The sequence below is a fragment of the Triticum urartu genome, chromosome 7 (assembly GCF_003073215.2).
Source record: "Triticum urartu cultivar G1812 chromosome 7, Tu2.1, whole genome shotgun sequence".
Lineage (NCBI taxonomy): Eukaryota > Viridiplantae > Streptophyta > Magnoliopsida > Poales > Poaceae > Triticum > Triticum urartu.
In genome coordinates, this window is record NC_053028.1 from 437,200,243 (window position 1) to 437,221,447 (window position 21,205).

Below are 21,205 nucleotides of genomic sequence, written 5' to 3' on the forward strand. Positions count from 1 at the left end.
ATTTGACCTTAGTTAGCTCATAAACGACCCATTTCAACTAAGTTAGCTCATAAATGATCCATTTCACCTTAGCTAGCTCATAAACGACCCATTTCAACTTAGTTAGCTCATATATGATCCATTTCATGTAAGTTAGCTCATAAATGACATACTCTTCTTGTTCTAGTCTTCTTCTTGTTCTACTCTTCTTGTTCTAGTCTTCTTCTTGTTCTACTCTTCTTCTTGTTCTACTCTTCTTGTTCTAACTTTCTTATTTTTCATTTTCCAGAGTTCATTCACTTGACGAAAGCTTGCATAGATGGAGTGCTCCTTATCCCTTTCTCTGTTTCTTTTGTATCGTTGAACTATGCATGTATCGTTGGATGAAACTATTGTAATATATATGGTTGGATGCCTCTATGTTGAACTTGTTATGTATGATGGAACTATGCATGTAATATATATGGTTGGATGATGAAGTTATGTGTTGGATATCTTATATGTTTGCTCTGTAATGGCCTTTTGAAATATATCTATATATGTCATCTATATTTGTGATGAAAATTGTTGGATTTAATAAAAAAACAGATAAAAGAGCCAATATGCAGGCTCTTTGCCGTCTGCCACCGATGGCAACGGGCTCTTTGCCGTCTGCCGCGGACGGCAAAGAAGGCACGTGGCATCCAGCTGTGCTTCCTGGGAGCTGACCCGTTTGGTCAGTTTGCCTATAGTGGCAGACGGCAAAGAACCTGCCATGTAGTGATGTGTAGATGACATCATACGGCGGACGGCAAAGACACTAGAAAGTTTGCCGTCAGCGGCGGACGGCAAAGGCCTGCCGTTAGCCACTTAACGGACTGACAGCGCAATTATTGCCGTCCGCCTTCTTTGCTGTCTGCCGCGCTCTCTTTGCCGTCTGCGGCGGACGGCAAAGACTTTGCCATCAGTAGCAGACGGCAAAGTAGCTGTTTACCGAAGCCTACTTTGCCGGAGCCTTTTGCCGTCCGCGGCTGATGGCAAAGGCCTTTGCCGTCCGCCATTCATGCCTTTGCCGTCCGCCGTGGCAGACGGCAAAGTAGTTGATTCCTGTAGTGTGTATGCCATGTATTTTTGTGATCTATGTGGTGACTAGCACACGCATGCAAAGTATCTCTTGTGATGTTGCTGATTTCAGGGACTTAGAATTCTTCTAAGTCATTTCCCTGATGATATTTTTATGCCATGTATTCTTGTTGCTACAGAGTGATCCATGCCTCTTTTGAGCATGTTCCATATGGATGATTTTGAGATATTGTTATGTTATATCCATCCATGTCTTTGTTGGCAATTATGGAGCACCCTAGCATGACTCAATCTTGCTCTACTTTTGCTATAAAATGTTCCTGGCAGATTGGTTACGTGTTAATCAATTTTGCCGAGGTTGTTGTAGTTGATCCATGCATGCTATGAGAGTGTTCTTGCCACGGTTAGCTTATTTATCATGTCTACTTGCTGGGTGTATGCTTAGCTTGTCATGCAATGCCTTGTGGTGAGTGCATCGAGCTCGCAAACATGCCTATGTAACTCTGTTTTGCCATGTTCCAGTTTTCTGCCAAGTCGAAATCTGTTAACGAAACTTGCTATGTTTACATGGTTGCCATTGTATTTTCTGATCTCTTTTGGCTTATGGTCGGTAAGGGACGTTTGTTATATGCTTTGAGTAGCTTCATGCCATGCCTTGATTTGCCATGATATGTTCCTATAGCATGTTGTTATCTTGCTCTAAGCATTGCTTCCTGATGTTAAATCCTGACATGTTATTTTCACTAAGTCTATGAACCTGATATGTTTTGCTCTTTTGCCATGCTTGTTTGAACCTGCTATTGTGTGATTTAGCCGTAGCTCAGTGTTCATATTTTGTCAAGCATCTTGAGTGGATCACTGCCATGTGCTTTGTTGCTATGTTAGAGTGCAGTAGCTTATTTTTCTTGATGCATTTAGATGGCATCGTGCTGTTAATCGCAGCTTTGTGCCATTATTGTTTTGCTTGCCATTTGCAAACCGTGCATCCGATTCCGGTGATCTTTATATCGATTTCGACCGAAATCAACTCATCTTTCCAGCGGAACTCTTGGCTTTCCAAGTTGAGGTCTGGTTCAATCTTTCCCTTCCGAAGCACGCATATGCATTGCATATCACATCCCGCATAGCATGCCATCTTTTGCATCATGTGGTCTGCGCATTGCACCGTGGTTGATCGTGGTTCCCTTTGCTTGTGTTCTTGCTTTGGGTAGAGCCGGGAGATGAGTACGTGATCTAGGAACCCGTTGAGAACGTTTACGAGGATCAAGCTTACGTCAACTCAGAGAACTTTGCAGGCAAGATGACCATACCCTCGAAATCACTTCTATCTTTGCTTGCTAGTTGCTCGCTCTATTGCCATGCCTATGCTACGATACCTACCACATGCTTTATCATGCCTCCCATATTTCCATGTCAAAACTCTAACCCACCTTGTCCTAGCAAACCATTGTTTGGCTATGTTACCGCTTTGCTCAGCCCCTCTTATAGCGTTGCTAGTTGCAGGTGAAGATTGGAGTTTGTTCCTTGTTGGAACATGTTTATTGTTGGGATCAAGGTTGTCAGAATCGCGATTCTGTTATACGATTCTATGACTTTACGATCCAAACTAATCCCTCTGATTCTACGATTTTAGTTAATAGAATCTACGTTTTTACGATCCTGATAGTGAAGATTCCACGATTTACAATCCTACCATCAGAGCTCTGATCCGATTTAAAATCGCGATTTTGACAACCTTGGTTGGGATATCACTATTATATCTTGTCTACTTTAATGCACCTATATTCTTGGTAAAGGGTGGAAGGCTCGGCCTTATGCCTGGTGTTTTGTTCCACTCTTGCCGCCCTAGTTTCCGTCATACTGGTGTTATGTTCCTTGATTTTGTGTTCCTTACACGGTTGGGTTATAATGAGAACCCCTTGACAGTTTGCCTTGAATAAAACTCCTCCAGCAAGGCCCAACCTTGGTTTTACCGTTTGCCACCTAGCCTTTTTCCCTTGGGTTCCGCGGACTCAAGGGTCATCTTTATTTTAAACCCCCGGGCCAGTGCTCCTCTGAGTGTTGGTCCAAACTAGAGCCCTTTGCAGCGCCCCCTCGGGGAAACTCGAGGTTTGGTTTAAGTTGTACGGAGCGCTCATCCGGTGTGCCCTGAGAACGAGATATGTGCAGCTCCTATCGGGAATTGTCGGCACATTCGTGCGGCTTTGCTGGTTTAGTTTTACCATTGTCGAGATGTCTTGTAACCGGGATGCCGAGTCTGATCGGGCCGTCCTGGGAGAAGGAATATCCTTCGTGGACCGTGAGAGCTTGTGATGGGCTAAGTTGGGACATCCCTGTAGGGATTTGAACTTTCGAAAGCCGTGCCCACAATTATGGGCAGATGGGAATTTGTTAATGTCCGGTTGTAGAAAACCTAAAACTTAACTTAATTAAAATGGATCAACAGCATGTGTAGCCGTGATGGTCTCTTTTCGGCGGAGTCCGGGAAGAGAACACGGTCTCGTGTTATGCTTGAACGTAGGTTGTTCTAGGATCACTTCTTGATCATAGTTTCTCGACCGTGCCTTGCCTTTCTCTTCTCTCTCTCATTTGCGTATTTTAGCCACCATATATGCTAGTGCTTGCTGCACCTCCACCTCATACCTTCTTCCCTACCTATAACCTTAAATAGTCTTGATCGCGAGGGTGTGAGATTGCTGAGTCCCCGTGACTCACAGATTACTTCCAAAACCAGATGCAGGTGCTGATGATACCGTTCCAGGAGATACGACTGAGCTCAAGTGGGAGTTCGATGAGGACTCAGGACGATACTACGTTTCCTTTCCAGACGATCAGTAGTGGAGCCCAGTTGGGGCAATCGTGGACATTATGCATTTGGGGTTTTCTTTATTTTGGTTCCATAGTCGGACCTTGATTGTATCTGGATGATTGTAATGCTATTTATGTTATTGTGTGAAGTGGCGATTGTAAACCAACTATTTACCTCTTTTCTTATTCAGTACATGGGATGTGTAAAGATTACCCCTCTTGTGACATTGCCTACAATGCGGTTATGCCTCTAAGTCGTGCTCCGACACGTGGGAGATATAGCCGCATCGTGGGTGTTACAAGTTGGTAATCAGAGCCTTCCCTGACTTAGGAGCCCCCTGCTTGATCGAATCGCTGGCGTTGTTGAGTCTAGAAAAATGTTTTGAGTCTTTTAGGATTATATATATATATATATCAGAGAGTAGGATTCTTTTTACTCCTCGGTCCCTTCGTCGCTCTGGTGAGGCATCCCGACGTAGAGTTTTGACTATTCTCTTATCAAATTTCACTAAAAAAATTAGGATCACGCGGGTATCTTGGAATCGTTTCGATGGTTTTGTGACGAGAACATTGTTCTGGGTGCCTCCTGACATTTAGGGGTTGTGCCAGTGTCCCGGGGAGTTGAGCTTCGAGGTGTTGTCGTCACAATTTTATCGTTGCAGTTCTGGAATACCCGAGTTTCTCCGACATCGAAAACCTCTTTTATGCAGTTGTTGGTGAGATAACCTCGACGCCACCCAGTACTGGGGCGGGAGTTCGGGAGTATTGCCATAACTCGTATAACGGATGCTTTTCGAAGGTTGAGGTAAATGATTTCCGAAGGTTTCTTGGTTATGTCTTGAAGGATGGATACAGCTGGATGTAGGATTTGCTAGTTTTGGGTGAGATATTATGCTTCCCCTGCATCCCCAACACCTGATTGCATAACCGGAAAATTTCGAGAGTTTCATAGGTGGGAATTCATATAGCTCTAGTATTTCTTCCGCAGATATTTGGTTTGTGATTGGGTAATCCTTACCAAGTATTTGTTCATATCCGTACCTTGTTGTTTTATTCTTCTACCTCTTCCTAAGTGGCTTCTCAATTTATGGAAGTGTGACCATTTAATTTGGAATGCATTCGTCCATTCTTGTTCGAATGTTAAGACTATATGTTGCAATTTCGATCCATTTTATTCAGCTTGAATATATGTCTTTCAAGATGCTAACGGATGTCACCCTCTTCAGGATGGCTCCTCCAACGCGTCAGAATCCGAATCCGCCGCCACCACCTCCACCTCCGGAGGCATGGCAAGTTGTGATGGCCGCTACCAACGCCAACACGCAGATGCTTATGCAACTCTTGCAAGAGCGCAACCAAGGAAATCAAGGCCATGGAAATAATCAGAATCAGTTTGCTACACTCAACCAGTTTCCTCGCAAACCAGCCAAAGACCTTCAGTAACTGTGTCGAGGCAACAGACGCTGATGATTGGCTCGTGGATATCTGCAAACATTTCGAGTGCAGCAACGTCAGGCCTGAGGACTTTGTCAAGTTTGCCTCGTTCCAACTCAAAGACCAAGCTACAGAGTGGTATCAGCAATACAAAGATTTCAGAGGAGGTCGCGTGATTACCTGGGATGAATTCTGCCAAGACTTCAAAGCTCACCACATTCCTCAGAGTGTTGTTGAGAGCAAGCGTGAGGAGTTCCGCAATCCGAAGCAAGGCAGCTTGTCTGTTTACCAGTACAACATCATGTTCCAGAAGCTCGCTCGCTTCGCCAAGCAAGACGTCCCTGACGAGAAGAGCAGGATTTATCAGTTCAGAGGTGGCCTTAGAGAAGATCTGCAACTAGCTCTTGTGCTTTTTGAGCCGAAGAAGTATGATGAGTTCTACAATATGGCAGTAAAGCAAGAGGCTGCTCAGCTCAAGTGCGATGCTTCCAAGAAGAGAGTCAGGGATGCTACTCCTTCTTCCTCAACTCAAGTCGCAGCTAAGCAGCAAAAGTATTGGTTGCCTCCTCCTCCGTTTCGTCAGCCTTATCAGTAGAAGAGCAAAGGTGGCAATGGATCTTCCCACCCACCCAGCCCAGGCTTTCAGAACAAGACTTCGTCTCAAGCTCCAAGGTCAAGTGCTTCGTATCACCGTCCGCTTTCAGAGGTCACATGCAACAAGTGTCAGCAGAAGGGTCACTATGCAAACAGAGGCGTCGTCCTCCTCCTCCTGTGAGATCTGCCAGCACCGCAGTGGTCAAGCATAATGCCAAGTTTGCAAAGATCAACATGATGAACGCAGCTCAGGCAGAGGACTCGTCAGAAGTGATCATGGGTAACCTTCCTGTTAACGATATTCGCTCTGCCAAAGCTGCCCTCCACTCCATTCGCTCCGCCAAAGCCGCCCTCCCCGCCGCGCCGATACGTCGGCGCCGCGGTTCGTCGAGGGGACATGCGGCGATCCCCTCGCTCCCACAGTACGCTCTCATAGACTGCCGTCCTCAAGCCGTGCCGCCACCGCTGGCGACGTTCTTGTGGAGGCGCTATGTGGTCAACGTCGCCACCGCTGGCAACATTCATGTGGAGACGCACGGAGGTCAGCTTCTCCCACGGTACGCGCATTCTAGACTAAGGCCTCGTGCATGTCGGTGTAGCGCTGAATGTTAGCTGATAGACGTTGTTAATCTCACTGTTTGCCGAAGTAGTTTACAGTCAATATGCTCTGCTTAAGAAGCTTCCTTGCCCTGTTCTGCACTCAATCTGCTTAGTTGAGATGGCATGCCAAGCCCGATTAGTTGCTAAAATATCCTGCCATATATTTATTGTGATGTAGATTGCCATGGTCTAGTAGCCAATCTGTTAGGTGAAATAGCTCTTCACTATTTTATACTCGATCTTTGTTGCTGCGATGGCCTTCGATAGTTCGATGGCTATGTGCTCGGCCTCATTGACTGCTAAAACAGCCTGCCATAATCTACCACTCAAACCTGTTTGCCGAATTAGCTTTAAATATATTTCATTGGTTAGATCTGCTCGTCCAAATATCTTTCCATAGCTTTAGACATCGACCTAGGTATTTTTTTCTGGACTTCATAAAAAGTATATATGTTTTTCCTGTAATATCTAGTAGAAGAACTACTACTGGAAGGAGATTCAAAGCACGACAGTCGAGTGAACTAGTACTTTTAGACGGACAAGTGAACTAGTTACATACATAAGCAAATAGCCACTAAAAAAAGCAAACAGGTTAATGAGTTCTTAAAAGAAATATTTTAGACAAAACAGATAATTACGACACATAGGCTAATGCATGAAACACTCAGATGATAAAGGTGCTTATAAATAGATAAAGTACAACATCATGACCTTCCTAGGACGCTTGATCATGACGCTGCAGCTGTCCATGTACTCGTCGGTTACGGGAAGCAGACACGCCCTCATGTCCAAGATCCGCCTGTACATGCCGTAGCATGCATATGAGTCCTTGGCCGCGTAGGTTATGTAGGCTAGATTCAGAGGTACCTCCCACGTGTTCAGGTCCTTGGTATCGTTGTCTTCTTTCATGTTGGCATATCAAGGGTCGATGATGGTCTCGGCGAGGTCAACCACGAAGTCCTTCTCTTGCCCGTTGCCGATGATTTTGTATTGCTTCTGGATGTCAACAAACTTGTTGCACCAGATGGCCAAATCGTCGCATTCTTCCTTCTCTCCACCTTAGCGAAGGTGCAGTCGGCGCTGCCAATGAAACGGGCGAATGCTCCAGAACCTCTAATGGCCCTATAGCAGTGGTAGACGAGAACCTTGTCCCGCACACATACCTGGGCGACGGCGATCTGTTGGTCCCTATCAGGAGACGAATGCATGGGCACAAGGTCTAAGTCCTGCGACCTTGTGCTTTCTCATCCTGTAGGTACTGCTTGAACTCGGCGAGGCAGAGCTTCACCGAGTCCGGATCGTTGGTGTACATCACATTCAACTTGGTGCAGCCATAGGATTGAATGGCGAACTCAAAGGGGAACTCCTTATTGAAGTCCATATCTAGCAGACTCACCCCTCGGATCGCCATTGGAGTCTCTTCAAGTGAACGAGTGGGTAGGCAGCAACAGCAGTTCGTTTTTTAGCTCTTAGGGAACTGGATTCAATAGTAAACTGAGTGTGTACAGGCGACAACAGTTACTACCCATCCCATGTGTGTTGCACGCCCGGTAGAAGATGCACCCTCGGCGCATCCAAACACCTCCATTAAGAAACATACTCCGGGCACACGTCGGTTCACGAGTGGGTCTGTATTGGCACTTTCACACAGATAATACTACCAAGTTTGAACTGTTTGTTATGGTTGTTCTCCTCTGCATCATCATGCCGTGTTTCCCAGCTTGCAAGATTCAGAACCACCAAATAAGATCCAAATAATAAGTACAACAAAGATGCCTACACATCTCATTGATTCTCGGCTTGCAAAATTCATAACCAACAAATAGGACTCAAATCATAAGTACAACAAATATGCCTACACATCTCATTTATTCCTAGCTTGCAAGATTCAGAACCAACCCATTAGAGCCTTTTGATAAAGTGAATATCAAGACTAAATCCATCTTGGCTAGCCGTGTCATACAACCAAAGAACTTGGTGAATGCTGTTGACCATCACAACATCTGTAGTTGAGTATTACTGTTTGCACAACACAAATAAGAAGAGCCTGATTACTATAATTGTGGCACTCCTTGAACTCAACCTGCAGCTCCACTCATATGAGGCCTGCCTAGACTTCCATGATTCAATTCATGCGCCTTTTTCTGCAGTTCACCTGAAATGAAGCAAAGATTGCATCATTCAGCTAGCAAGAAGTACTTGCTCTCGTGAGCTGGCAGGCTCTTTAGTAGCTGCACTAAAATTGAGGAACATTAAGGTTGGCTGTCCTGCTCATATAAGGTGCAACTATAATTTGCTAATCCTTTTGTGCAGTTCCAGTAGAATAAAGTGCCATTGTGGTGACAGTGATGGCTCATCTTGCAAAGGCTAATAAAATGTTGCACGAGATTACCAGCAGAATTTGACGGAGATTTTGGAAACTCCAATCACCATTTTGTGCAGGTCCACCAAAATTGAGAGATGTTGCCCATGTGACATTTTAGTTGAACTGCACAAGACACTCGTTCCAAAAAAGAGTGTTTTGTGAAGTTCACCAAAAGGTCACAATAGCAACAAGGTGAAATGGATATCCCTATCTGCGCAGAAACATAGAAAGTAAACAGTTGCTGGTCAATAGAATATACAAAACATACACGAAATGAAAAGAAGCATCTTAATTATGTTCATGGCAATCTCGCAAGGACAGTAGAAATTTTAAAACGTTAGCAATGCTTCATGTTACCGGAAGCATTACGATCAACAATGACATTCGTCAAATATGGGATTACTTTAATGGTGGCATTGCTTGTTTACCAGATACAATAAATCAACAACAGCTAAAGAGTTGGTTTAAGGGCATGGGACCATGGGGACACTAGGACACTCAGCAGCGTAAAGGAGCAACGTACTTATCATACTGGGGGAAATAGTAGGAGTACCATTTGTAACACAGTTTAATTGCATCATATCACTGGAGGCATTAGATTAACAATAACACTGGTTAGACATGTCCCTAAGGTAACAGTGTGATTCCTTCATTTTACATGCGCCCTTACATTAAGGCCAACTCCACCGCGCGACCCCAAATGGACGTCCGATATTCCCGAATTTTGTCACTTTGGGTACGTAGATGGGGTCGTGTTCGGGCCAGTCCTGGGATGCGGTGGCCGTGCGCCCAGCGCGCGGCCGCATCCTTTTGCCCCATCCTGTCTGCCAGGGCCAAAAATTCCCATATTTTCATATCAAAACTAGATGCATGTCCAAATATTTGATTGAAAATAAAAATAGTTTTACAACCCAATTGAAATTGTCTCTAATAAAATAGTTTTACAACCAAATCAAAAATGTCTTTACGGAACAAAAAATGAACCAATACATCTATTGGTTGCCAATGCGATCCCACACGTGCTCAACAAAGTCATTTTGAAGATCCAAATGAGTGTGCCAATCACGCAGCTCACGGTGGAATTGGACAAACTGTTCGAATTTGGCCAGTTCTTGGTCCAGGGCTCAACATTTTCACCTTGATAATCAAATCCTTGGTCGAAGATACTCTCATCACGCTCGTCCTCGACGATCATGTTGTGCATGATCACACAAGCAGTCATCACCTCCCAAAGCTTCGTTTCATCCCATGACAGCACAGGGTTTCGAACGATACCCCACCGGGATTGAAGCACACCAAAAGCACGTTCCACATCCTTTCTAGCACTCTCTTGCATTTGGGCAAATCTCTTTCTCTTCTCACCTTGGGGTTTCGAGATTGACGTCACAAAAGTTGACCACTTAGGACATATACCATCAGCTAGATAGTATCCCCTGTTGTACTGGTGGACGTTGATCTCAGAGTTGACACGTGGGAAGTGGCCTTCTACAACCCTTGTGAAGACTGGAGAACGCTGCAGCACGTTGATATCATTGTGAGAATCTGCCATGCTAAAGAAAGAATGCCATATCCAAAGATCCTGCGAAGCCACCACTTCTAATATGACAATGCATGCCCTGACATGCCCTTTGTACTGGCCCTGCCAAGAAAATGGACAGTTCTTCCACTCCCAGTGTGAGGGAGTCCAGGATTAGGGGGTCTCCGAACAGCCGGACTATATCCTTTGGCCGGACTGTTGGACTATGAAGATACAAGATTGAAGACTTTGTCCTATGTCCGGATGGGACTCTCCTTGGCGTGGAAGGCAAGCTTGGCAATATGGGTATGTAGATCTCCTTCCTTGTAACCGACTCTATGTAACCCTAGCCCCCTCCGGTGTCTATATAAACCGGAGGGTTTAGTCCATAGGACAACAACAATCATACCATAGGCTAGCTTCTAGGGTTTAGCCTCTACGATCTCGTGGTAGATCAACTCTTGTAATACTCATATCATCAAGATCAATCAAGCAGGAAGTAGGGTATTACCTCCATCGAGAGGGCCCGAACCTAGGTAAACATCGTGTCCCCCGCCTCCTGTTACCATCTGCCTTAGACGCACAGTTCAGGACCCCCTACTCGAGATCCACCGGTTTTGACACCGACATTGGTGCTTTCATTGAGAGTTCCGCTGTGCCGTCACTGTAAGGCTTGATGGCTCCTTCGATCATCGGTAACGATGCGGTCCAGGGTGAGGTTTTCCTTCCCGGACAGATCTTCGTATTCGGCGGCTTCGCACTGCGGGCCAACTCGCTTGGCCATCTGGAGCAGATCGAGAGCTACGCCCCTGGCCATCAGGTCAGGTTCGGAAACTTAAACTACACTGCCAACATCCGCGGAGACTTGATCTTCGACGGATTCGAGCCCATGTCAGATGCGCCGCACAATCACAGCGAGCATGACGTAACTCTGCCATCGGACATTGTTCAGGAGATCACACCTGCAACTACTCCGACCCTCAATCCGGAGCAAATTGTGCCATCCGAGGACGGGGGGATAGACCCCGCCACGGAGGCCGCACTCTCAGTGGCGATGGAGCCGGATACTGACTTCACCCCTCACGAGAGCCGTGTTGCCAAACCACTCGATTCGTCTCCGGCCCCGGACTCCGAGCCGCCTGCGTCCGTGCCTATCGAATCTGATTGGGCGCCGATCATGGAGTTCACCTCCGTGAATATCTTTCAGCACTCACCTTTTGGCGACGTGCTAAATTCATTAAGGTCTCTCTCTTTGTCAGGAGATCCTTGGCCGAACTATGTTCGGCTAGAATGGGATGCGGACGACGAAGAAATTCGCTGCCCACCCACCACCCACTTAGTAACCTCTGTCTACGATTTAACCGACATGCTCGATTTCGACTCCGAAGACATCCACGACATGGACGACGATGCAGGAGAGGAACAGGAACCAGGGCCCACAGGGCGCTGGACAGCTACTTCAGCACATGACATATACATGGTGGATACACCCAAAGAAAACAATGACGAAGAACGGCAGCATGCAGCGAAGAATAGCTCCCTCAAGAAGCAAGCAAAGCGTCGGCATAGGCGCCGCTCAAAATCCCGCCTCGGCAAAAACAACGATAACAACGCAAGAGAAAATAACATTCCAGTCAACTCCAGAGGAAACGACGACCACATTGACCCAGCGGCAGAGCACGATGAAACTGCAAATGGCGAACATAGTACGGATCCAATGTCCGAACACGGCGATGCCAAGGATAAACCTCATCAACCCCCCTCTAGGGAGGAAAACAGTCCGGACGAAGATGCACACATCCTCCGAGAAAGGCACTTGGAACAAGAGAACCTCCGCAGAAGGATTATTGCCACAACGAGGAGTTTGAAGAAGCAGAAGCAAAGGCTTAAGGCCACACAAAATACGCTCAACAGCAGGTGGAACAAAGTGCTCGACAACGAAGAAAATTATGGTGGAAGTTACCACACAAAGAGCTATCCAAAGCGCAAGCTATTACCTAAATTCAACGATGAGGCCGTAGAGCCTACACAGCCGAAAGATAAAATGGCCAACCGGCCGGATCAACCACCTTGTGGCCGCGATAGAGCAGCTAACAAGGTTGCACATAAGTCAACACACGATCTACGTGAGGACTTGCGCCAAAAATCCAGTATGACCAGATCCATCTATGGATCTAGGAAGCGCGCTCCGGCACAAAATCAAAACTGAATACTACAACCGTCCGAACGCCATGATACATCAAAATACAGGGGTGCCGCACACCCCCTATGTTTCACCGATGAGGTGCTGAACCCCGAATTTCTAGAAGGATTCAAACCAGTGAACATAGAGGTGTACGACGGGACCACAGACCCTGGGGTTCGGATTGAGGACTTTATCCTCCATATCCATATGGCTCGCGGAGACGATATCCACGCCATCAAGTACCTGCCCCTCAAGCTTAAAAGACCAGCTTGGCACTGGCTGAAAAGCCTCCCCGAAAACTCAATTGGAAGTTGGGAGGAGCTCGAGGATGCTTTTCGGGCTAATTTTCAAGGGACCTATGTCCAACCTCCGGATGGAGATGATTTAAGTCATATAATTCAACAGTCCGGAGAGTCAGCCTGAAAGCTTTGGAACAGGTTTCTCACTAAGAAGAACCAAATCGTCGACAGCCTGGACACCGAAGCCTTAGCATCTTTCAAGCACAACATCCGAGATGAATAGCTCGCCAGACACCTCGGCCAACAAAAACCGAGAACAATGGCAGCCCTGACAAACCTCATGACCCGCTTTTGCGCGGGCGAAGATAGCTAGTTAGCCCGCAGTAGCACCAGCGACCCAAGCACATCCGAAGTCAGGGATGGCAATGGAAAACCACGACGCAGTAAAAGCAAGCGTCAAAATAAAGAAGATAGCCCAGATAATACGATGGTAAACACCGGATTCAGGGGCTCTCGACCAGGTCAGCGGAAAAAGCCTTTCAAAGGCAGCAGAGATGGACCATCCAGCCTAAACAAGATTCTAGACAAACTATGTCTGATTCATGGCACCCCCGATAAACCTGCAAATCACACCCAGAGAGAATGTTGGGTCTTCAAGCAGGCCGGTAAGCTAAATGCTGAACACAAGGGGAGGGAGACACCAAGCGAAGACGAGGACCAACCTCGCCAGCAAAGCACTGGAGAACAGAAAAAATTCCCACCAGAGGTTAAAATAGTAAACATGATCCACGTGACGAAGAGGAGAAGCAAACATGCACTCCAAGACTTGCGCGCCATAGAGCCCGTCACCCCTAAGTTCAACCCCTGGTTGGCCTGCCCGATCACTTTTGATCGCAGGGATCACCCGACAAGCATCCGGCATGAAGGATTGGCTGCCTTGGTGTTAGACCCAATAATAAATGGATACCATCTCACACGAGTCCTTATGGACGGCGGCGGTGGTCTAAATCTGATATATCAGGACACGGTCCGCAAAATGGGGAGAGACCCGACAAAAATCAGCCACAGTAATACTACCTTCAAGGGAGTAATACCAGGCCCAGAGGCCCGCTCCACGGGCTCTCTAATACTAGAGGTTGTATTTGGTTCACCTGACAACTACCGAAGTGAGAAGTTAGACTTCGACATTGCTCCATTCCGAAGCGGCTATCAAGCACTACTCGGAAGAACAGCTTTCGCTCGTTTTAATGCGGTACCACATTACGCTTCTCTTAAGCTTAAGATGCCTGGTCCACGTGGCACCATCATAGTTAGTGGAAATATTGAGTGTTCTCTACGCGCGGAAGAACGTGCGGCGGCTTTAACAGCCGAGCACTAGACGGCCTCACCAACCAGAATAAATGAAAGGTCGTCAAGACTGCGGACACGGTTAGACGAGTCCGGCGCATCACTAGATATACCTGAGGTTGGTTTGATGGTTAAACCCTCATAGACGGTACCAGGGGCTTCCCGCGTGTAATCAGGGCTAGTTCGGCTCAACTTGACTTATCTTGAATTTTAATGGTTTATCTAGATTACCCAATTTTTTTGGCACGACAACTTTCACCTAAGTTCTTCTCTTTTACAGATGACAATCGTGCTACACCCGTCCAGGACACGGCACAACGGAGATACAGGCGCAAACGTGCAGTAGGGACCCGCTCAAAGGTTTCTTTTCAGATTAAGACCCTGCGTAAACCTTTTTTTACTGTCTCTTGTTGTTCACATCCTCCGGATACTCAATACAACTGAGAAGGATGCTGGCGTTATTGGCATTTCGCCACGTCAGAATATTGCACGTACCTGGACACTCGGGGTTTATTATTAAGGGCATTGTTCAACCCGGAATATGTTATAAAGACCGAATACCTTAGGGAGTGTTCGGCATCGCGAGGTTGGCCTTATATGCATCAGCTCTGAATCATGTCTTTGGTCAAATGTTGGGTTTGCCTAGCTCCCATGTTTTGCTACCTTACGTTCCGCTCTATCGGCTAAGGCGGCACCGGGAGAACTATTGCGATTGTGCCCTGGTTCATCCGGATGAGCACCTCATTAGAGAAAGCCGAAAACTGACTGTCATGATAAAGCGCGAGACTGGTCAACCACTCAATGACTTAGCGGAATCTTCGGGATTGTTAATGTGTGCGCCTTCACAAATCGGACAGCAAAATTACCACAGCATGTTGGTGCCATGTCATGACACCAAGTCATGTTTCATGATTTTCATGCGTGTTTCGCATTTATAGGAATTAAAAAGCCAAGTTTCTCAATGTTTCCAGCCGAGCAACGACGCCCAGATGTTTGAATTTCATTCCCATTTCTTGCATGGGACCTAGAAATTTACCCGAGGAGACACATGTGATTTTTCAACCAGCTTTGGTGCACTGGAGCATGTGCTTGTATTTCAAATTTGAATTATGCACACAAAGGTGACACGTTCCCTCTCAGAACCACGAGCCTTCTTGAGAGAAGCTCCGGTTTGCAAGAAACTTATACCAAAACTTGTTCCTATTCTGCCAAAAAAATTACCACATCATGGTAGTACCATGACATGACACCATGCCAAGTTTCATGATTTTAAGGCGTGTTTTGGATTTACAAGAATTTTAAAACCAAGCTTTTCAATGTTCTCGGCCGAGCCATGATGCCCAGATGTTTGAATTTCATTCCCATTTCTTGCATGGGACCTAGAAATTCTCCCGAGGACACACATGTGATTTTTCAATCAACTTTGGTGCACGGGAGCATGTGCTTGTAGTTCAAATTTGAATTATGCACATTAAATGACCAGAAACTCAATTAATGTATAAAAAAGGCCAAACGAACCCGGAATAATTCCAAAATTTAACAGGGCACTCATGTAGTTCTATGTTGCCTCTATAAAGAAACTCAAGGGGGGCAGTGTATATTGTTTCACACTCAAAGGTGACACATTCCCTCTCATAACCACGAGCCTTCTTGAGAGAAGCTCCGGTTTGCAAGAAGCTTATACCAAATCTTGTTCCAAATCGGCCCAATTTTTTACTACAGCATGTTAGTGCCATGATATGACACCATGCCAAGTTTCATGATTTCCAGGCGAGTTTTGGATTTACATGAATTTAAGAACCAAGGTTTCTCGATGTTCTCGGCCGAGTCACGACACCCAGGTATTTGAATTTCATTCCCATTTCTTGCATGGTACCTAGAAATTCTCCCGAGGACACACATGTGATTTTTCAACCAACTTTGGTGCACGGGAGCATGTGTTTGTAGTTCAAATTTGAATTATGCACATTAAATGACCAGAAACTCAATTAATGTATAAAAGAGGCCAAACGAACCCAGAATAATTCCAAAATTTAACAGGGCACTCATGTAGTTCTATGTTGCCTCTATAAAGAAACTCAAGGGGGGGGGGGCAGTGTATATCGTTTCACACTCAAAGGTGACACATTCCCTCTCAGAACCACGAGCCTCCTTGAGAGAAGCTCCGGTTTGCAAGAAGCTTATACCAAATCTTGTTCCAAATCGGCCCAATTTTTTACCACAGCATGTTAGTGCCATGATATGACACCATGCCAAGTTTCATGATTTCCAGGCGAGTTTTGGATTTACATGAATTTAGGAACCAAGGTTTCTCGATGTTCTCGGCCGAGTCACGACACCCAGGTGTTTGAATTTCATTCCCATCTCTTGCATGGGACCTAGAAATTCACCCAAGGACACACAAGTGATTTTTCAACCAACTTTGGTGCACCGAAACATGTGCTTGTAGTTCAAATTTGGATTATGCACATTAAATGCCCAGAAACTCAATTAATGTATAAAAAAGGCCAAACGAACCCGGAATAATTCCAAAATTTAATAGGGCACTCATATAGTTCTATGTTGCCTCTGTAAAGAAATCTGGGGGGAGGCAGCATATATTATTTCGCACACAAAGGTGACACGTTCCCTCTCGAAACTACGAGGCTTGTTGAGAGAAACTCCGGTTTTGCAAGAAGCTCATACCAAAACTTGTCCCAATTCAGCCAAGAATTATATACATATGAAAATAGGGTTTATATTATCCCGAACATCTCGCCACCTAGACCAATGTACTCTGATTTGAATTCAACATGAAATGAATACAAATATTTGAATTGGAGATCATATTTTACATGTAGTTTATAATGAAATATGATTACTGCTATATGCATATTTTTTGTTATCAAGATAATATTTAAATGATTGTATAACTTGACAACAATCGTACTCAAATAAGGAAAATTGATTCAAATTTAGTCCAGATGGTAGATGACAATATATATGTTCATAGGGTGGAGTAAAATGTTCATATATGATGGAAGATCAAAATGTAGGACTACGTCCATTATAAACCACAAGGTCACCTAGCGATATATTCGAATTCAACATAACGTGGATTCAAAAATTGAAATTCGAGACCCTGGCATTTGTAATCATATAAAAAGGGACATGACTCTTTCTTTTGGTGGAAATTGATTTGTTTTTTGTTGTTGTTGAGGGAAGTGCGAATCGATTTGGTACTATACAGGGTAATCTTGTTCTCCTAATTTTTTTTACATTTTCTTCTAGTTTTTTCAATGACATTTATAGCACTATAGTAAAAGGGGACATGACTCTCTTGTGTCTTGGATGAATTGTTTTTTGTACACGTTAAGTTTGTTCTGTCGAACAAGGAATCCGCGCCTTGTTATCCCAAATTTTAATCTCGAGTATCTTTTGTCTCATCTGCTTTGAAACTCCCGCCTCTTCAACCCGCGCCATGCCTTGTTATCCCGAAATTTTGACGCGCGCGAAAACTCCCTCCTCATCCGAAATCAGTCCCGCAGCCCAGACACGCGAAATCCCCCTTCTACCCCTTAGCCGGAAATGTCGGCTCGACGTCGCGGTGTCAAAACCGGTGGGGGTACGCTGGTAACTAACCCTACATTTCGGAAAAGTGCGTACCTAAGCCATGGCTCCCCCTACCTTCCCCTTCGCCCCCCCATTCGTACACCGAGGCCGCCAAAACCCACGAAACCCCATGCTCCTCGGCCGGCTTGCCGACCGCCACCCAGCCAAAGACTCTTCCCTGACGACGTCGTCCACCGCAATAGATCGCCGTCCCTCATCCACCGCATCGGATGAGGATCCGTCGTCGATCTCGTCATCCTGCCGGATCAGCCGCCCTGTCCTCCACCTCCAAGGAGCTTCCCCGACTTTTGCCTCGTCTATCGCGCCACCTCCATCCCCACAGCGTCGTCTTGACCTGCCCCACCGGAACAACGGCACCCTCATCAATTCCTCCGATGAAGCCGAGGCCAATTCGGCACCACCAAGGAGGTTCTGCACTCACCGCTGCGTTTTATCTTTTATTCGATCTCATGGGGCCACCGGTGCTCGATACCGAGCAGCCATGGCGGGTCTCCATCGATGGCGCCGTCGCCGGCCACTTCATCCATGGCGTCTCCCCCATGTCATTGCTTTCTTGGTGGCCACTTAGTGTTGCTGCTCTGCTCTGCTATTGCTATCGGTCACGCTGCTGCTCCGCTCTTGCTCTCCTTCATGCTGCTGCTCTACTCTTGCTCTCGCTCACGCTGCTGCTGCTGCATGACCTCCGGCAGCTACAGGAGTTGCTACTTTAGCACTGCCTCGCGGTTCTACTGCACGACTTGCTCTCTGCTAGTGTGTTCCATACTCAAGCGTCTGCTGATTTAGATCACCGCTTCTCTGTTGCTAGTGCTCGAACGCCCTAAACATCTATTGCAATGCTCTTCTACTAGTTCAATCAGTTTCGACAGTAAAGTTCAGTTTCGACTATAAAGTTCAGTTTCTTTAGTTAAGTTTAGAGTAAACAGTGTTTACAGCATCTGTCGGAGTGGCCGTGGCACGGCCGATGCGTTTTACATCTAGAACTTTTTGGTGATGTATTTTACATCATCTATTGCAGATGATATTAGAGTCCCACTTCAGATTAACGTTGTCTGTCTTGTCCTGCTTCAGCCTCGATGCCGTACACCTCACTGGAGCTGCTCCAACGACGGAATCGTCCATCACAGCAGAGCAGTACCCTCGGTGCCGTTTCCAGAGGCCTCGGATCTTCTTCCCCGCCTCTAACAGTCACACCAGCATCACCACCCTCCACGTCCATCCAAATGATGCTGAGGTCGACAAGGCTATGCTAAAGAGGTTGTACACTCGTTGCATCACTTTGCTACTGTGCATTCATGTCGATCCCTCAAGGATCCTTTGCTATGGAACTACAATGGTACTACTATTCGTGCATTTGGTTAGGAGTGGAGTAAAGCAAAACTGGACGATGTTTTTTCCTTTGGTGTCTCTTTCAAAGAAAAATGGTAGGAATTTTAATATCCAGTTGGACGTACTTTTCAAATTAATATGCATGAAGAACAGGACTAATTGCATTCCTGGCATAATAAGATTCTTATTTTTTTAATTTTCAGGTGGTTTGACTTTAATTTGACCATGTTTCTCCATTTCTGTGTTCTTTCAATTCATGTGAACCAAACACCGTGGTTCACAGAAATCCTATGTTTCCAAATGCTCTGTTTTGCATGTGCATTCCTATCCTATTCCTATGTTTTTCCTGTCCCTGCATTTATAGAATCCTCCAATTCTAAGGAGCCCTTACAGATTTACTTCATTTTCAGATAGGCATCAAAGAAAACTCTGTGTGTTATGTCCTGCTCCCGCTGTGCCGTCATCCACCCCACCTGAGGTGCACCCTCGACAAAAGCGTTCACTGCAACAGAGATTCCCCCTGCAAACTTTGTTTCGCCGCCTCAGATCATCTTCCCCATTGCCGGCAGTCACGCCAACTGCATTACCATCATCGACTGAGCAGATGAACCTGAGAACTACACAGTTCCGTAAGAGAGGTCGCAGTCTTTTGTGTTTGCTTACGTTATACATCGGTTATTATTACCTGCTACTTTATTGCTCAAACTTGAGTTTTAAAATTCTCGTGGGTCTCATATCGAGGCAGCAACGAATAATATCTGTCTACTATCTTTTTCATCTAGGGTCTTCTATGTGGTTCATGTTGGGTGGGCAACAAACAGTAGATGATCCATTGTCTATCCTTTTAAACTGAAGCTATAATCAACCTGCTATCATTAGTTTTGGATCTATCCACTCATTTGCTACCATCAGTCTTGATTTTTGCATGCACCCCTTAGGCCTTACAAAATCAAACTAATTTTTTATTATGCATGTCAGTTATTGTACACAATCGTACTGTACATGTAGAGAAAAAGAGAAGACCGTTGTGTGGGAATACAATGTCATGCAGACGCCGCTCTATGGTGGGCGAAGTGCCCCCCTCCCGCCATTCCAGATTGTATTCCAGAGGAAGATAACTATTCAGATGGGGATTCAGAGGGAGCCGACCACTCCTATTTACCACCTAAGGTGTTTGCTCTAACCTGGCAAGCTGATGTTGGTCATATCATGCATATGGCGCCTCGCATTGCTTACATTATTCATCTGATATGTCATCAGCTTAGTTTAGATTTGCTTTGTGTGAATGCCACATGTTTGGTTTCTATATCATACTTCCACCGTTCCTAAATATTTGTCTTTTTAGAGATTTCAACAAGTGACTACATACGGAGCAAAATGAGTGAATCTACACTCTAAAATATGTCTATATACGTCCGTATGTAGTAGTCAATTTGAAATTTCTAAAAAGACAAATATTTAGGGACGGAGGGAGTATATGAGAATTATGCAATGCCATGTTTTTCAGCCAGTTATATGTGAATTATGCACCGCCATGTAGCCAGGCATCATATATGTGAATTATCTCATGCCATCTTTTTTTCATTACGTATTCCATTTGTCGACAATCTGTGTATATTAAACTACTCTTCATGTGTATCTGCCATTTGAGCCGGTTATGGAAAAATCAGGAGTGAAAACAAGGTCTTCAGAGAAGGCAATGGTACCTGTTGAAGCATATATCTTGATGGTTACAGGGAGCTCCTCAGAGGAGGATTCAGAGACAGATGACCAGTCCTATATCCCACCTGAGGTGTATGCTCTAAGTTGCAATGTTTATATTTCTCATATCATGCATATGGTGTCTTGCATTGCTTAGTTTAGACATCATATGCACAATATTGAATTCCATCTGCTTAGTTTAGAGATCATACATGCGAGTGCCAGCTGCTTAGTATATGAATCAATTATGTCAATTATATCATGCCATTCTGTATACTTAGACAACATTTGTGTGAATTATTTCATCCCAACCTATTTTAGAAAGACATCATATAGTTTTTTCATGTCATCCTATTTAGATACTCATCATATGTTGAATTATGCCATTTTATCCTGTTAAGTTATCCATCATATATCTGAAACTGTATCATGCTATC